We start from the raw sequence: 13,735 nt of genomic DNA, 5'->3' as shown, positions 1-13,735 counted from the left end.
TTTTCTATTTATGTATTGTGCAATAGAGCGTATTTTATCAAATATAGGTTTTGTTTGTATCATAACAAAAATTGCATAAAAATAAGAATGCAACAATTTTTGGTGTATTGCAACTATTTGGCGGAGAGTCCAAGAAAGTGATTCATTAAAATGCGGTTGTTTACTTAATGTTTATCAAAAGATGTTGGTTAGGGTGAAGGAGCAACCAACAGTATTGGAAGTGACCAGAGGTCAGTTGATGGTATAAATTATGTACAACAAATAATATTTAAAGATTATGCAAAAGATTGGAAATGATTTTTTAAGTGCATTAGGAAATTAAAAAGTGTTGGAAGACAGAATAATAGTAATTAAAATTAAAAGTAGTTATTGCAAATTTTGAAGGAATAACGTATATAGGGATGTACGACTTCAGACATAAAACAGGCGGCCGGGTTAGAGACGATTTCAGTGGGAAGCTGAATTGTGACTGTCTTGTTGCATGTTATACAGGTGAAATCATTTTGTAGACTTGCGCCTTTTTTGGTAAAATTATTATATTTTCAGATGTCCCTTTCTCCCCTTAAGAGATCTCCTTAAATCTGGAAAACTTCGTTAAGTTTTAGATTGTGCATTTTACTGCTTTGTAGTGATATACAACAGCAGCATTCACTAGACTTTGCTTTCGTTTTCGACGTTTTTCAAATTTTTTAGTTCACTACATCATATATGGCAACAAGTTTGATCTATAATCTTTAAGTATAGGGAATCTGTCCTCTTTGAGTCATCAGGTCCTCTAAAGAAATTGTGGTTGCCTATAATAAAGTTTTCAAGTGTTATTTATTTAAGAAATAAGATATCATTTTTAGAGTTTCATTGGAATGTGTCATGAAGTCGGTCACGTGATCAAATTCTATAACGCCCGAAGGGCGTTATAGTAGATTTGATCATGTACCGACTTCATGTCATATTCCAATGAAACTCTAAAAAATGATATTTTATTTCTTATATTTGTATTTTACTTTTATTCGTGTTACAAGGGGAAAGAGGCACTATTTAGACTTTGTTATGGAAATGCAACATAACGTACCTACGACGTCATGTGACGTCACAGTCGGAACTTTCCAAATGGCTCGTGCAGTTTGCTTTCCATACACCAGAAAGTCTAATCATTTGACCATTTGTATGTCATTGAAAATTGAAAGTCACCTTTAATTAGTATTGTCATATAAGGAAAGACATCGGCAAATGTAAATATAATGTACATGTAATTAAAGTCAGTTAGGTTTTGTTATATTGACACAAGTATATCATTTCTTGTCAAATCCAAATACTTTATGATCAGCAATTTGCAGTGTTGTATTAACAAAACTTTGCTTCAAATTTTCTGCTTTTTTGAAAATAAAATTTTCACAAACACGGGTTTATGGTTAGAATTGCAAGAGTCTAGTATTCCATATGAAAGCAATACTCTTTTTTTCTGGACAATTGGTGTAAATATGGTCAGGAAAAGAACCATAATCTGTAGTTGCACAAGTCAACAACTGGTAAAATGTAGAACTTTTGGAAATTGGATTGGAAATGGATGAACTTCTTAGAGCTTTAAGGTTTGAATTCACCCATTAAATAGTTGGCTGTAGGAGGTCAGATTGTGATTGCAGATAATGAGTAAGAGATTCAAAACGACCTGTATTAGCAAAATTGTTAAGTAACCTTAAATTTATATTTTATAAAATTTGTAAATATCCATTGATACAAGCAGCAGAAAAGGGATTTATATTCCCCTTGTAATACACAGCCCTGCCATGTTGACTTTAGCAAAATTGTTAAGGATGGATTCTTCTCATATTTCTTATAATGGCAGAATCTTGATTTTCTGAATACTCAATATTCAGACTGTTTACACTCTTTTAACATCCAAAAACTTTGGTGTCATCGGCCTTGATTTTCAGTCAAGGTCATTTGAAAGTCAGTCCTAAAATAGTACTTTTACACAGAGAAGTTTTGAAATTTATGCATATGAATAAATTTTGCTGACTGAAAAAATATCTTTCACAATAAAATTAAAGTTGTTACTTATTTTTGATGACTAATTCATATAAAATGAGCTGGTGAAAAGATAACATGAAATCCTTTACATTCAATAAATATATTTAATCCGAATTTCCTCGATATTTTTTTCAAAATTCTCAGTTTTTATGAATTCACATGAAATTTCATCTCAATTTTTACAATTGATCATATAATGTCAAATATTTAGATTTTTGTCTGATGAATATTCAAAGGTTCAAGATTAATTTTACAAGGTAAAAAAGATATAGTAATCAGGCAAATTATCGAAAAAAAATTAGCCCGAATTTGCTCTATACTTTCTGAAATCTTCATTTAACAGAGTGTTTTAAATGTCTATAAAAAAGATTTTTAATCCCCAAAAACATATCAATTTGGTGTAATTGTGACATAAATACATTCATTTCTCCCAGTTATACATTCTATTTTTATGGTATTTTACACTAATGATATTCAAAATATTCATTTCGAATTTCCTCTGTCATTTTATTCTTATGAATGTTATGTTTGACAATTTTATAAAATACATCAATTTTCTAGTGGCAATTACAGAAAAATTATCACATACATTCTTCACATGCACAGGACTAATTCAAAGCAACTTAACCTTTAATATAACCAGGAATAAATAACAAACCTTCCAAAAAGTTATGAGAAAAACCATACATAAAATTTTCATAGACTAGAAAAGATTTCAAAACATTATTTATGACATAAACATGAAATCAATATACATGTATAGTGAACATGCCATTCAAAGCTTAATATATGAATATCAGAGGAACTAATATATATGCCTATACATGTACATGTATATGTAGTTATATACATATAGGTCCCTGGTATTATGTTATTATTGGATATTTTACATTTGTAAACTGAGTTTTGAAAACAACAAGCAAATTCAAAGAATTGTGGTCCCCCACTTTCAATGTCTTAGTGGATGGGATGCCAATGCCATTACTTATGGCATATTTTAACTGTCTTATTTGTTTGTCCTGTCTTATCAGTGCATCATACAAAAAACATAAATTATTGAATTAATAACAGTTATGGCAAAGACTATAGCTTCTCAAAACTACATCAAACTTCAAGATCAAGGTCATGAGGTCAAATATCATAATAAAATCTAAAAGATCTTCTCACAAGTGATGCACATGTAAAAAAAAAAATATCAGAAACCAGAGTATACAATCAGAAAGGTCTTGAAACAGGTAATGCACATGTCAAATGTAAATACCATCTCAATCAAATGTTATTAGCAATGATAAACTTTTTAAAAATTAGGTCAAACTTCAAGGTCAAGGTCATGGGATTAAAAATCATAGTACATTTGGAAATGCTTGTCACAGGTAATGCACTTGTCAAATATGAATGCCCTATCTTTGCTCCTTCAAAAGTTAGCAAACTGATGAAATGTTTGAAAATTAGGTCAAACTGGAAGGTCAAGGTCACGTAGTCAAATATCATAGCATATTCAGAAACATTTTGACACAGGTAATGCACTTGTCAAATATGAACACCCTATCATATGTCATTCAAAAGTAATCACCAAATATAAAATTTTTGAAATTTAGGTCAAACATGAAGGTCAAGGTAAAGGGGTAAAAAATTATAGCATGCTTGGAAACACTTTGTCAGTACTAATGCACATATTAAATATGAAAGCCCTAACTATTCTAAATCAAAAGTTATAAGCAAAGATAAAAATTTTGAAAAGTAGGTCAAACTTCAAAGTAATGGTCATGGGGTCAAAAATCATAGTACAATTGGAAAGGTATTCTTACAGGTAATGTTCATATTTAATATGAAAGCTCTATCTTTTCTCATTTAAATTTAATGACCAATTTAAAGAAATGTCAATTTTCTGAAAAGTAGGTCAAACTTCAAGGTCAAGGTCACGGGGTCAAAAGTCATAGTATAATTTCGAAAGGTCTTGTCACAGGTAATAAACAGGCATAATATGAAAGTCCTATCTTTTCTCATTCAAAAGTTATGACCAATTTAAGGTAATGTTAATTTTTTTTGAAAAGTAGGTCAAACTTCAAGGCCAAGGCCACGGGGTCAAAATTCACAGTATATTTGGAAAGGTCTTGTTACAGGTAATGTACATGAGAAATACAAAAGCCCAATCTCTTCTCACTCAAAAGTTATGGCCAAGGTTAAAGTTTTTGTGACAGACAGCCCGACAGATGAATGAGATTTAATGTCCCCTCTCTTTCGCGAAAGCAAGGGACAATAAATACCTACACACATTTATAAGTATATAGTTTGTTCAGCACCAATAAATATAACTCCTCATTGTGATCACATATTGCGTAAAATTTGCTGGAGTTTTAAGATAACGAAAAACCCATCTATGGCAATCAAATGCCCTTTGACATCTTTGCCTGAAAATGACATCCTTGAACTTTGTAACAATAATATGCATGCAGCTATCAAACTTAATTTCACATTTAGATGCAAAATACTTATTCAAGGATGAAATCTAATGAAAGATAATGCTTGAAAAATTCACTCTGGGAGTAAGATTTCAAATCTGAATCAAAGATTTTGTAAAGTAATCACATTCTACAAAGTGTGCACTGTATCGGGTACTTGGGAATCAAATAATTAAACATTATATAATTATAAATAAAACTATTTTTGACTGAAAGTTTCTGAAAAAAATCAAGAATGGAATCATGCAACAAGCAGCAGTAACTATGATAACATGCATTGACTTCCACATTTCTACAAAAATATTTCTTTGATCAGATAAATATGTAATTCCTGCTTCTGATCTGTGATATATTCTGAGAAAATCTCTTTTCCACAGACAGCCATCATTCATTTGATGTGAGAATTTCTTGCTGAACATGTGTCCACCTGATGAAAGTCCAAATGTTTTGTTGACCTATAATTTAAAAAAAAAAAGTAATATATTTTACATAGCAACACAGATGCTTCATTACATGATAGTTAGATAAAGTTGTGTCCATATTTCTTATACATGTACCTCAGTAGTCCATCTGCCAGCACTCCTTGCTCAATCATCCTGCATTCTGACCTCCAGTCTTTTTTCTAGTCTAGGGTAAAGTAGGGTTGATTTTCTCCTTAGAATTAAACATGAACATCCCTTAGACTATTTTTTTAAATTAATGGAAATTGATTATAAGATTAAACAACTTATCTCATCTGTATTTCATTTATTGATTTAAATGAATGAAGATATTTTAATGGATTCTACCATTTGCATAATGTCTTATATTATAATGTATTGGATATAAATAAATAGACATTTTTTATCCTAAAAGTACAGAAAAGTAAAAAAAAAACCAATAATATAAATAGTTTTTTAACAATGATGTTTCATTTTGCTCTATTTATTAGACAATTGTGTTTCAATATTATTGATATTTCCACATACAATATCAAGTTATTTTTCCGTTTGATTTGTACCCAAGCGGGACACCTTACTTTTCTAATAACTTGATGATTGTTGTGTCTTGAACAAAGTAGGCTAGTTGAAAATATAAAATTTGTTGTAATCATATACAAAAAATGCTATTTTTGTGAATTATTATTCATAAACCTGACGAACACACGAAATATATCCTCTTCAAATGTTGACAAGTCGCGGGAATAAGCAAACGAAATATTGATAACAGGACTATAATTTCCGTGCGAATTCCCATAAATCAATACAAACCAGCATGTAATTGAATTCAATTTCAAAATTATAAAAATCTTCAGACATATATAACTAACTTACATGCTCACTGCACAGGACATGACTTCAGACGAGGCAACGTGGATCTGCAATCTTGCACATGTTTGTGACCTTCAAGTTCAAGCTTCCCTTTTGGCTGATCGGAATTTCCCGGGCATAAATAACTATGATTTAATTTGTCATAACTGTCCCTAGGCTTCTGCAATGCTTCGATAATGTTCACAGTTTGTAGATTTTACAAAACAACCCTCTCGGGGTTTTCTACGGAAAATGATCTGGACATGTTGACATTCGCTACCGAACTGCGAATATTATGGCGATTGTCGCAAATCAAAGAAAATATTACGAAAAATTTATTAATTTCAAAAGAAATAGATTCAACATTACTTAAACTGACAAATTATCTAATAGTTTTTCCTTCAGTATAATTAAATATGAATTTTGCATTTTACGACTTGCATAATTTATGGAGACCCATTGACGACGTAAAATGCTGACAAGAATCCATCCTTAAGTAACCTTAAATTTATATTTTATAAAATTTGTAAATAAAACATACATTGACATTCTTCCCTCTGTTCATTACAAATTCATATCCATTGATACAAGCAGCAGAAAAGGGATTTATATTCCCCTTGTAATACACAGCCCTGCCATGTTGACTTTGCTGTTTATTAGTATAAAAGCTCGAAAAACCATTCAAGTCATATGTTACACTTCTCCGGAAAATTCTCGTTTCACATAATCCCAAAACGTCAACTTCTGCCAAAAACAGGTCATATTTAATATCATATAGATTTTTTTTATGAACGAGGAAAGCTAAACTCTGTTTGGACCTAAGGCCACTGAAAAGTCCATCCTTGTCACAAAAAAGAAGTATCTCAGGGGGAAAGGAAAACACTCACAAGAAGCCAGCAGCACCATAGAGTCGACCCAGGTCACAATCGAGAGGGATAAGATAAGGAACCAACAGGAAACTACAGGCAACAAAGAACCCTCCCGTAGGATGCAAAAGAAAACTTGCAGCAAAGGATAATAGAATTTCTACAAACAGCTAACCCAACATCATTGATGAAGAAGATGTCAATCTGTATCTCAGATTTGAGGCTAGGCTATCCTTGATTAAGGATATGTCTTCAGATATCATTGAAAGTACCGACATTAAGAAGAGCGCAGGTAAATTGAGGCAATGCCCAGATCATTTTTCGGCGAATTTAGACTTTTTTCGTAAAATGTAACATTGATAAATCGGAAAAGCCATAGATAAAAGATTTACTATTATTATCCATTGTATAGACGTCATTGAGTCTAAGGCTTAAAGAAGCACTCCACTACAACGTCATCATGTGACGTCTATAGTTAAAAAAAAAAGTGAAAAGTTCAACACTACCCCGCAAATAATTTATTACTTTTTGTGAAAATAATTATGTTAAAACATCACTGGACCATGAAAAGTGCTGCTAGAATCCTACTCTGTTGAAACAGAAAAGATCATTCCAAAGTTTCACATGAAACCTTACCATAATTTTTACATTTTGTGCAGACGATCAAGTATTTGTCATCAATCCAAGTTAACCACAAGATTCTAGCAGCACTTTCCAGGTACTATAGAATACAAGCTTTCGATAGAAACAACAATTATGTTTCAAAGTATACGGCGTTGTGTCGAACTTTTGCATCTTTTATGTTACGACCGACAGAGGAAAGGCTGAACGGGATTTCATAAAACTGCCTGTGTTGATTATTAGAAAATATGATAAGTATAAATAAGCGTACCTGATTCTTCATCTTTAATTAGGGCCCCGCTCTGCGGGCGCCCTATAGTGATCAGTCCGTCTGTCAGTCTGACATCTCGTGTCCGGTGCATATCTTCTCTCTCCTTGGCCTAATCTGGCTCATACTTCACCCACAGAGTGTCTTTGGGTGAAGGGTGTGCAGTGACATTGAACCACTAGGTAAATTTTCTGGATGTTCACATGAGGATGCTGTAAAGGTTCTGGCGGAGTTCGACAATTACATGTCACTGCAGTGTACGGACATGCAACGTGAGCTTCCTCTTGCTCGTTTTCGTTTGTTTGTGCGTTGATTAACCTCCCTCCTGAGATTTTTTCACTCATGGAGACGCCACCAGTTGCCGATGGAGAGCTGCAAATTTTGACTTATACTCAGCACTCAGGGCCTTTGAGCAGTGAGGGATCTTTTTCGTGCCAGCTACTGCAATAGACCTCGCTTTATCAATCTCATCCGAAGGACCGGTCTCAACGTCCCACAATGGGATTGAAACCCGCGACCTAAGGATCAACTCCTTAATTCGCGACTCTAGAGCAAACGATATAACCACTGCATCGCGTGGACGACCCAGAATGACAGAGACAGGTTTGTGCTAGTGATTACGCTGATTGAGGAAATTCTATTCCTTATAATTCCAACTTTATGTATCTGTGTCTATTTTAAGGATATAGCAATAGCTGCATAGGTAGATTCTGAGTGTGCAATTAATGTTTTGTCAGATTCATTGTACAATAGCTTGAAATTTAATTTTCAAGTGAATTCATGTAGTTGTGATCAGCTTGCTGATTCAAGACACGTTTGTGTTGTTCACTCCTCTTTAGTGCATGGTTAACATGTTTTGCGGGATACTTCTCACTCAATTATTATTGGTAAAGTATTCATGTGCAAACACAATGTTGTACTTATGTTTGTTAAACATTATGGTACTAGAACCCTGAAAGTAAGTTATTTTTGTAAAACATTATGGTACCAGAACCCTGAAAGTAAGTTATTTTTGTTAAACATTATGGTACCAGAACCCTGAAAGTAAGTTTTTTGTGCTTACTTGGGACCCTGACTTCCAAAAGCACATGAGTGACGGTGACAATTAGAGGTAGACCCCATATTTTAGCTACACTTACCATAGGAACGGTCATGTACACCTTGGCGTATCGAACAAAACCAAAGAAAATGACAAACTTGTAGGAGTTGAATGCCATACATATCTGGCTTGGAAGTTGTTAATGTCAGGTATAAAATATTTATAAAGTAGAAAATAAAATTTAAAAAATCAGTATGTGCAACCTCTGCGAAGAAAATGAACAAAAACAATTTGTGGTTCTTGTTTTCGGTTTCTTTTGAGAATGAATCGGAATTTTTACTACATATATCTAAAAATGGCAAATGATTGAAAAACTGCTGCTGGATATCGAAATACAAAAGGTTGTTGAGTGGCAAAAGAAGGTGCTATAGTTTGGCTGAAGAACTACTAATTCTTATGCTGACAGAATGCCAGACAATGGCGACATGATGCTTCCATTCAAAACTAAACAAAGAGATATATGAAAGATGTATGTCAATGAAAAAATTGAATGCTTGGAAAGATCTGTATTCGATGCACTCACAGTCAGTCAGTCTGCATTTTATGACATTTGGAAAAATGAATTTCCCCATTAAAAGATAAAACAGGTAAGTTTATTAAAAACATACCTTGAAAAAGGAAGAAGAAAATTAAAGTAATTTGTAATTAAATACATACATATATATATATATATATATATATATATATATATATATATATATATATATATATATATATATATATAAACCTGTCAACAAGGTTCTTTTTATTGGGATATTCTCGTTTCAGTTTAGACCATCTCATTTTCCAAGTGTTCTACCTGTGTACACATCGAAAGGGAGCTGGAAAAAACACGTGATCTTTCTAAGAGAACAAAATTGAAACAAATGATGCGTGTCCATAATCAGAGACAAATGTGAGTGCTTTTGTATTAATTAAGAGTGCTTGTAAATTAATATTTTAACGATATGGAGGATTCTTTCAATTGTGAATTTTTTCTACCATTTTGCAATATTAAAATTATACCTTTGCACAAACACACACACACACACAAACATATGACATCTTCTTGATCCATTCTAATTATCTAATTATTTGATGATTGTTAATGGTATTTTCAATTGATTTGATGACACTTAAAGAATAATTATACCTACATTTTCTTTTACCTAAAGGACAGAAAAAAGATATTACTACAAAAAAGAGATACTGCAAAAAAATATCCTCAGAAGCACATGAGAATCATTATTGATGGCATGGATCAAAGTGAGTTGAATTAGTTTTCCATATTCCAAATTGAATTTCTTTATTTGTATGCTTGAAAATGAAAATTGATCAATTGACACTTTTGTTCTGGATATTTTTCAGGTAAGAAAAATTTGCCACATTTCACTGGAAGACTTATAATAGCAAGAACATTTTAAAAAGAGGGGAAGGAAAAAAAGTCCAGCAAACTGACAAGTAACATTAACTTTGGATTTAAGATACTACTTCTCTAGAAAAAGCTTTTCATTTATTTTCCTTCATATATTATTAAGTTTTAGAACAAAATACAAAATGCTTCATTATTAATTGGTTAGAATAATCTTTGTTATTTATGCAAAACGTATGCCATTGACTCTCCTTGGCTTTTGAAATTTCACATTAATTTTCATTTCTTAAGGAATAAATCCAAACAACTTTCTGAAAACCCATGTACAAGGAGTACTAAACCACGGGATGGGAACATTCGATGTTTATGTTGACATCAACGAATACTGTCATGACTCAAACTTGGTGATGAATGTTATTTTAAAGACAATCCACAATTCCATTTCAAAGGCAAGATATATGATTTGATGCTTAAGACAGCATTTAGAAAGATGTTTAATTAATTATGAGCTTGATGTGATTTTATTTATCTTGGAAAATTGAATGATTCTAAGTTCAATGTAAAAATATGTTTATTTTCCAGATGGATACCTGCCACAGAGGCTGTACATCCAAGCCGATAATTGTGCAAGAGAACATAAAAACAGATTTGTGCTAGGGTTTTGTGAATTGTTGGTTAGACTATCAATATTTCATGAGGTACGTGCACAACATGCATAAATTCATGAGACAAAAGTACAGAATACTATTCTTAATTCATTTTGATGCTACTTTGAGAACAAGTTTAAATGGTATCCTTCGTTAATATTTGGCGTTAAACAATAATAATCAATCAATCGTTAATATTAAGTTAATTTTCAGGTGCATTTGTCCTTCCTCCATATTGGACACACCCATTAAGATATTGATGCGGTATCTTCATAATAAGCCATGCAACTAAGAAGATGTAAAGCTGAGACTGTGCCAAAACTCTTAAATATCTTAAATGGAGCCAAACAATTAAAGAGGCCTTTTTGATATAAAATCATGGCTGCAACCGCATTTACGTGAAATCAAGCATCATTCTAAACCTCTTCATTTTTCATTCAGTAGAAATGAGACCCAAAAAATCACAATGCAGTACAGGATCAACAGCAATAGGACATGGAAAACAACTAAAGAAGAAGGAATATTTAATGGCATTCCACTCGATGAACCTCGTATTCTTCTGCCAAGCAATTTCCAAGCATTTAGACTCACCAAACATCAGAAACAACCTTCAGAAAATCTGAAGAGGTTTTAGTAGAGATCAACAGCCATCTTCTTGAAATGGTAGACAAGGAATTAGACGATTATAAGGTACTTTTCTGTGTTCTTTCAGATCATTTTTTGTTTTACTAGCAATTAAATGATATGGACTATTTTTGCAATTAATAATTATCAATTTCTTATGTACTATAATCTTTATACCACTTCTTCTTCAGTCTTACTGACATGATGTTTACATGTATCTGGAATATTTCAAAATTTGAAAGAAAAAAAAAATTGATATGATTTATTTATCAGATTATCTTATTTTAGTGAATTGGCCACCTGATGTATTTTGTAGTCATTGTAAAAAATGTTTTTGCAAGATTACATCTTACTTTTAATTTAATTTTTATATATTTCCAAACAGTTCTGTTTTTGGGGATGTTTCTGTTTTAGGTTATCATGTCAAAGGGGAAGAGAGAGGATAAGAAAAAAAAAACATCGGGAGGAAAGGAAGATCTGACAGAAAAGATAAAGACAGTTCTTTGAATATGATAGCTTTATATAGTGAAGCTTAAAGATTGTATATCAAGAGCTATGGTCAATGTCCTGTACATACAGTAAATTTATTTAAATGTGCATTGTTTAAAGATAAGGGATTAATTCACCAAGTCTTTATCTTTGTAGTACATAAACACAAACAAAACAAACAAGCTGTAGATGATTCGTCCAAAAGTCCTTTGGCTATAGTCATTTTTATATCACATTATACATTACATGTTTTATAACATTTGGCCATTCTCCGATGCATCATTCATGGCCAGCAGAAGGAATAAAGCTGGTCAGGTCAACACTTGTTGATTATCAGATTAACTAATGGATTTTTATTTTTAATTGAATACCAAGTCTCTTAACCTTTATAATTTTTATAAATTCTACACGTATTCATGAAATATATGGAGATAACGAACAGTATTCAAGCTCAAAAGTCCATTAATCAATACAAAATAGGAGCAGAGCAAACACGGACCTCCAAACATCAGAGGTGGGATCAGGTGCTATGGAGGAGTGAGCATCCCCTACCGACCGGTCACACCCGCCGTGTGCTCCTTGTCATGATCGGAAAATAACGGAAAAATCCGTCGACAATTCAGTGTGTAAATAATGGCCTAACAATTAGTGTGAAAAACGTCAGTCAGCATTTGACTCAATGATAAATTGTATTTGCTGACAAGGTCATTGTATCGACCAAAGAACTTACGAAATGATGACTTTAAACGAGACAACTTATTTGTCAATAATTTACCTCGTTTTAGAAATTGTACATACGTAGAGCATGCTCTTGCGTATCGAATCAACTGAGAGATATATATCCCGTATGCAGGTGATGAAGGTATATTGCTGCATAAGTAAGGGAAATTGACGATTGAAAAGTTAAAGTCATCACGTTGATCATAAAGCTTGGTTGTTAGATTACCATTAACGTCTTTTTCAAGTAAAATATCCAAATATGAAACAGATGTGTCAGACTCTGTGGTATCTTTTATTTCAAGTTCACAAGGATATATCGTATCGACGTAAGAATGGAAATAGCCATTTTTATTGACAATACGTCATCGATATATCTAAATGTCGAGTTGAAGGCCACAGCAAGTGTTTTCTTCTTTTCACGTACAAGATTTTGGACAAATTTTGCTTCATATGAATACAAAAAAAAGGTCTTCTAATAACGGGGCGCAATTGGTACCCATTGGAATTCCAATAAATTGTTGGAAGACCTGGTCTCCAAAAACCACATAGATATTGTCAATCAGAAACTCAAGCATCTTTTTAATGTCAACTTCAGAGTACTTGTGTGAACAATCAGAATGTTTTTTAACAAAATAATTTTGCAAATGACCAATGACAAGGTAAGTATATTTACGAGTTCCATTTTTATTGAAAAAGCAGCTGTCAATGATATCAAAAAGCCTGGAGTTTAATTTATCGTGGGGAATGGTTGTGTTCAAAGTTGAAAAATTTTTAAGCTGTTGATTTTGGTAAAATCTTGTGATTTCAAATTTTCCAAAAGGTCCTTGGAATTTTTAAGTATCCACATCTGATTTACACCACTTCATAATACTTCCAGGGTTCGAATCCCACTGCGGAACGTAAAGACCGGTCCTTCGGATGAGTGCCGAGTATAGGTCTCCACCGGCAAGTGGTGGCGTCTCCATATGAGTGAAAATTTCTCGAGAGGGACGTTTAACAATATATAAACAAACAAACATATTCACAACTTGCAGACGTTTGACTGGTTTATTCATGGTTAAAAAATATGAAAATGAAAGATAGAGCTTGAACATTCTTTTGCTGAAATGATTAGCAATTTTTAAGTATTTTTTTTTCTTTCAAAAGAACCGGTTATATCTAAGCATGCCATTGTTATTTCAACTATGTTAAATATGTATTTGTGATTTATGTATACATGTCTTACTAATCATGTCAGTCAAAAGCTCTACAGAGCTTATGTTATTTTTCCC

General features: G+C 32.4%; 1 pseudogene; it reads left to right on the top strand.

The window, feature by feature from the left end:
- Positions 1-9,499: 9,499 nt before the first annotated feature.
- Positions 9,500-11,265, top strand: LOC133179856 (uncharacterized; annotated as a pseudogene).
- Positions 11,266-13,735: the final 2,470 nt, after the last annotated feature.

Source organism: Saccostrea echinata, unplaced genomic scaffold (assembly GCF_033153115.1).
Source record: "Saccostrea echinata isolate AGI-Se365-2 ecotype Australia unplaced genomic scaffold, CSIRO_AGI_Sech_v1 ptg000005l, whole genome shotgun sequence".
NCBI classification, from domain to species: Eukaryota; Metazoa; Mollusca; class Bivalvia; order Ostreida; family Ostreidae; genus Saccostrea; species Saccostrea echinata.
Note: the sequence above shows the minus strand (reverse complement) of the source record. Positions and strands in the feature narration are given on the sequence as shown.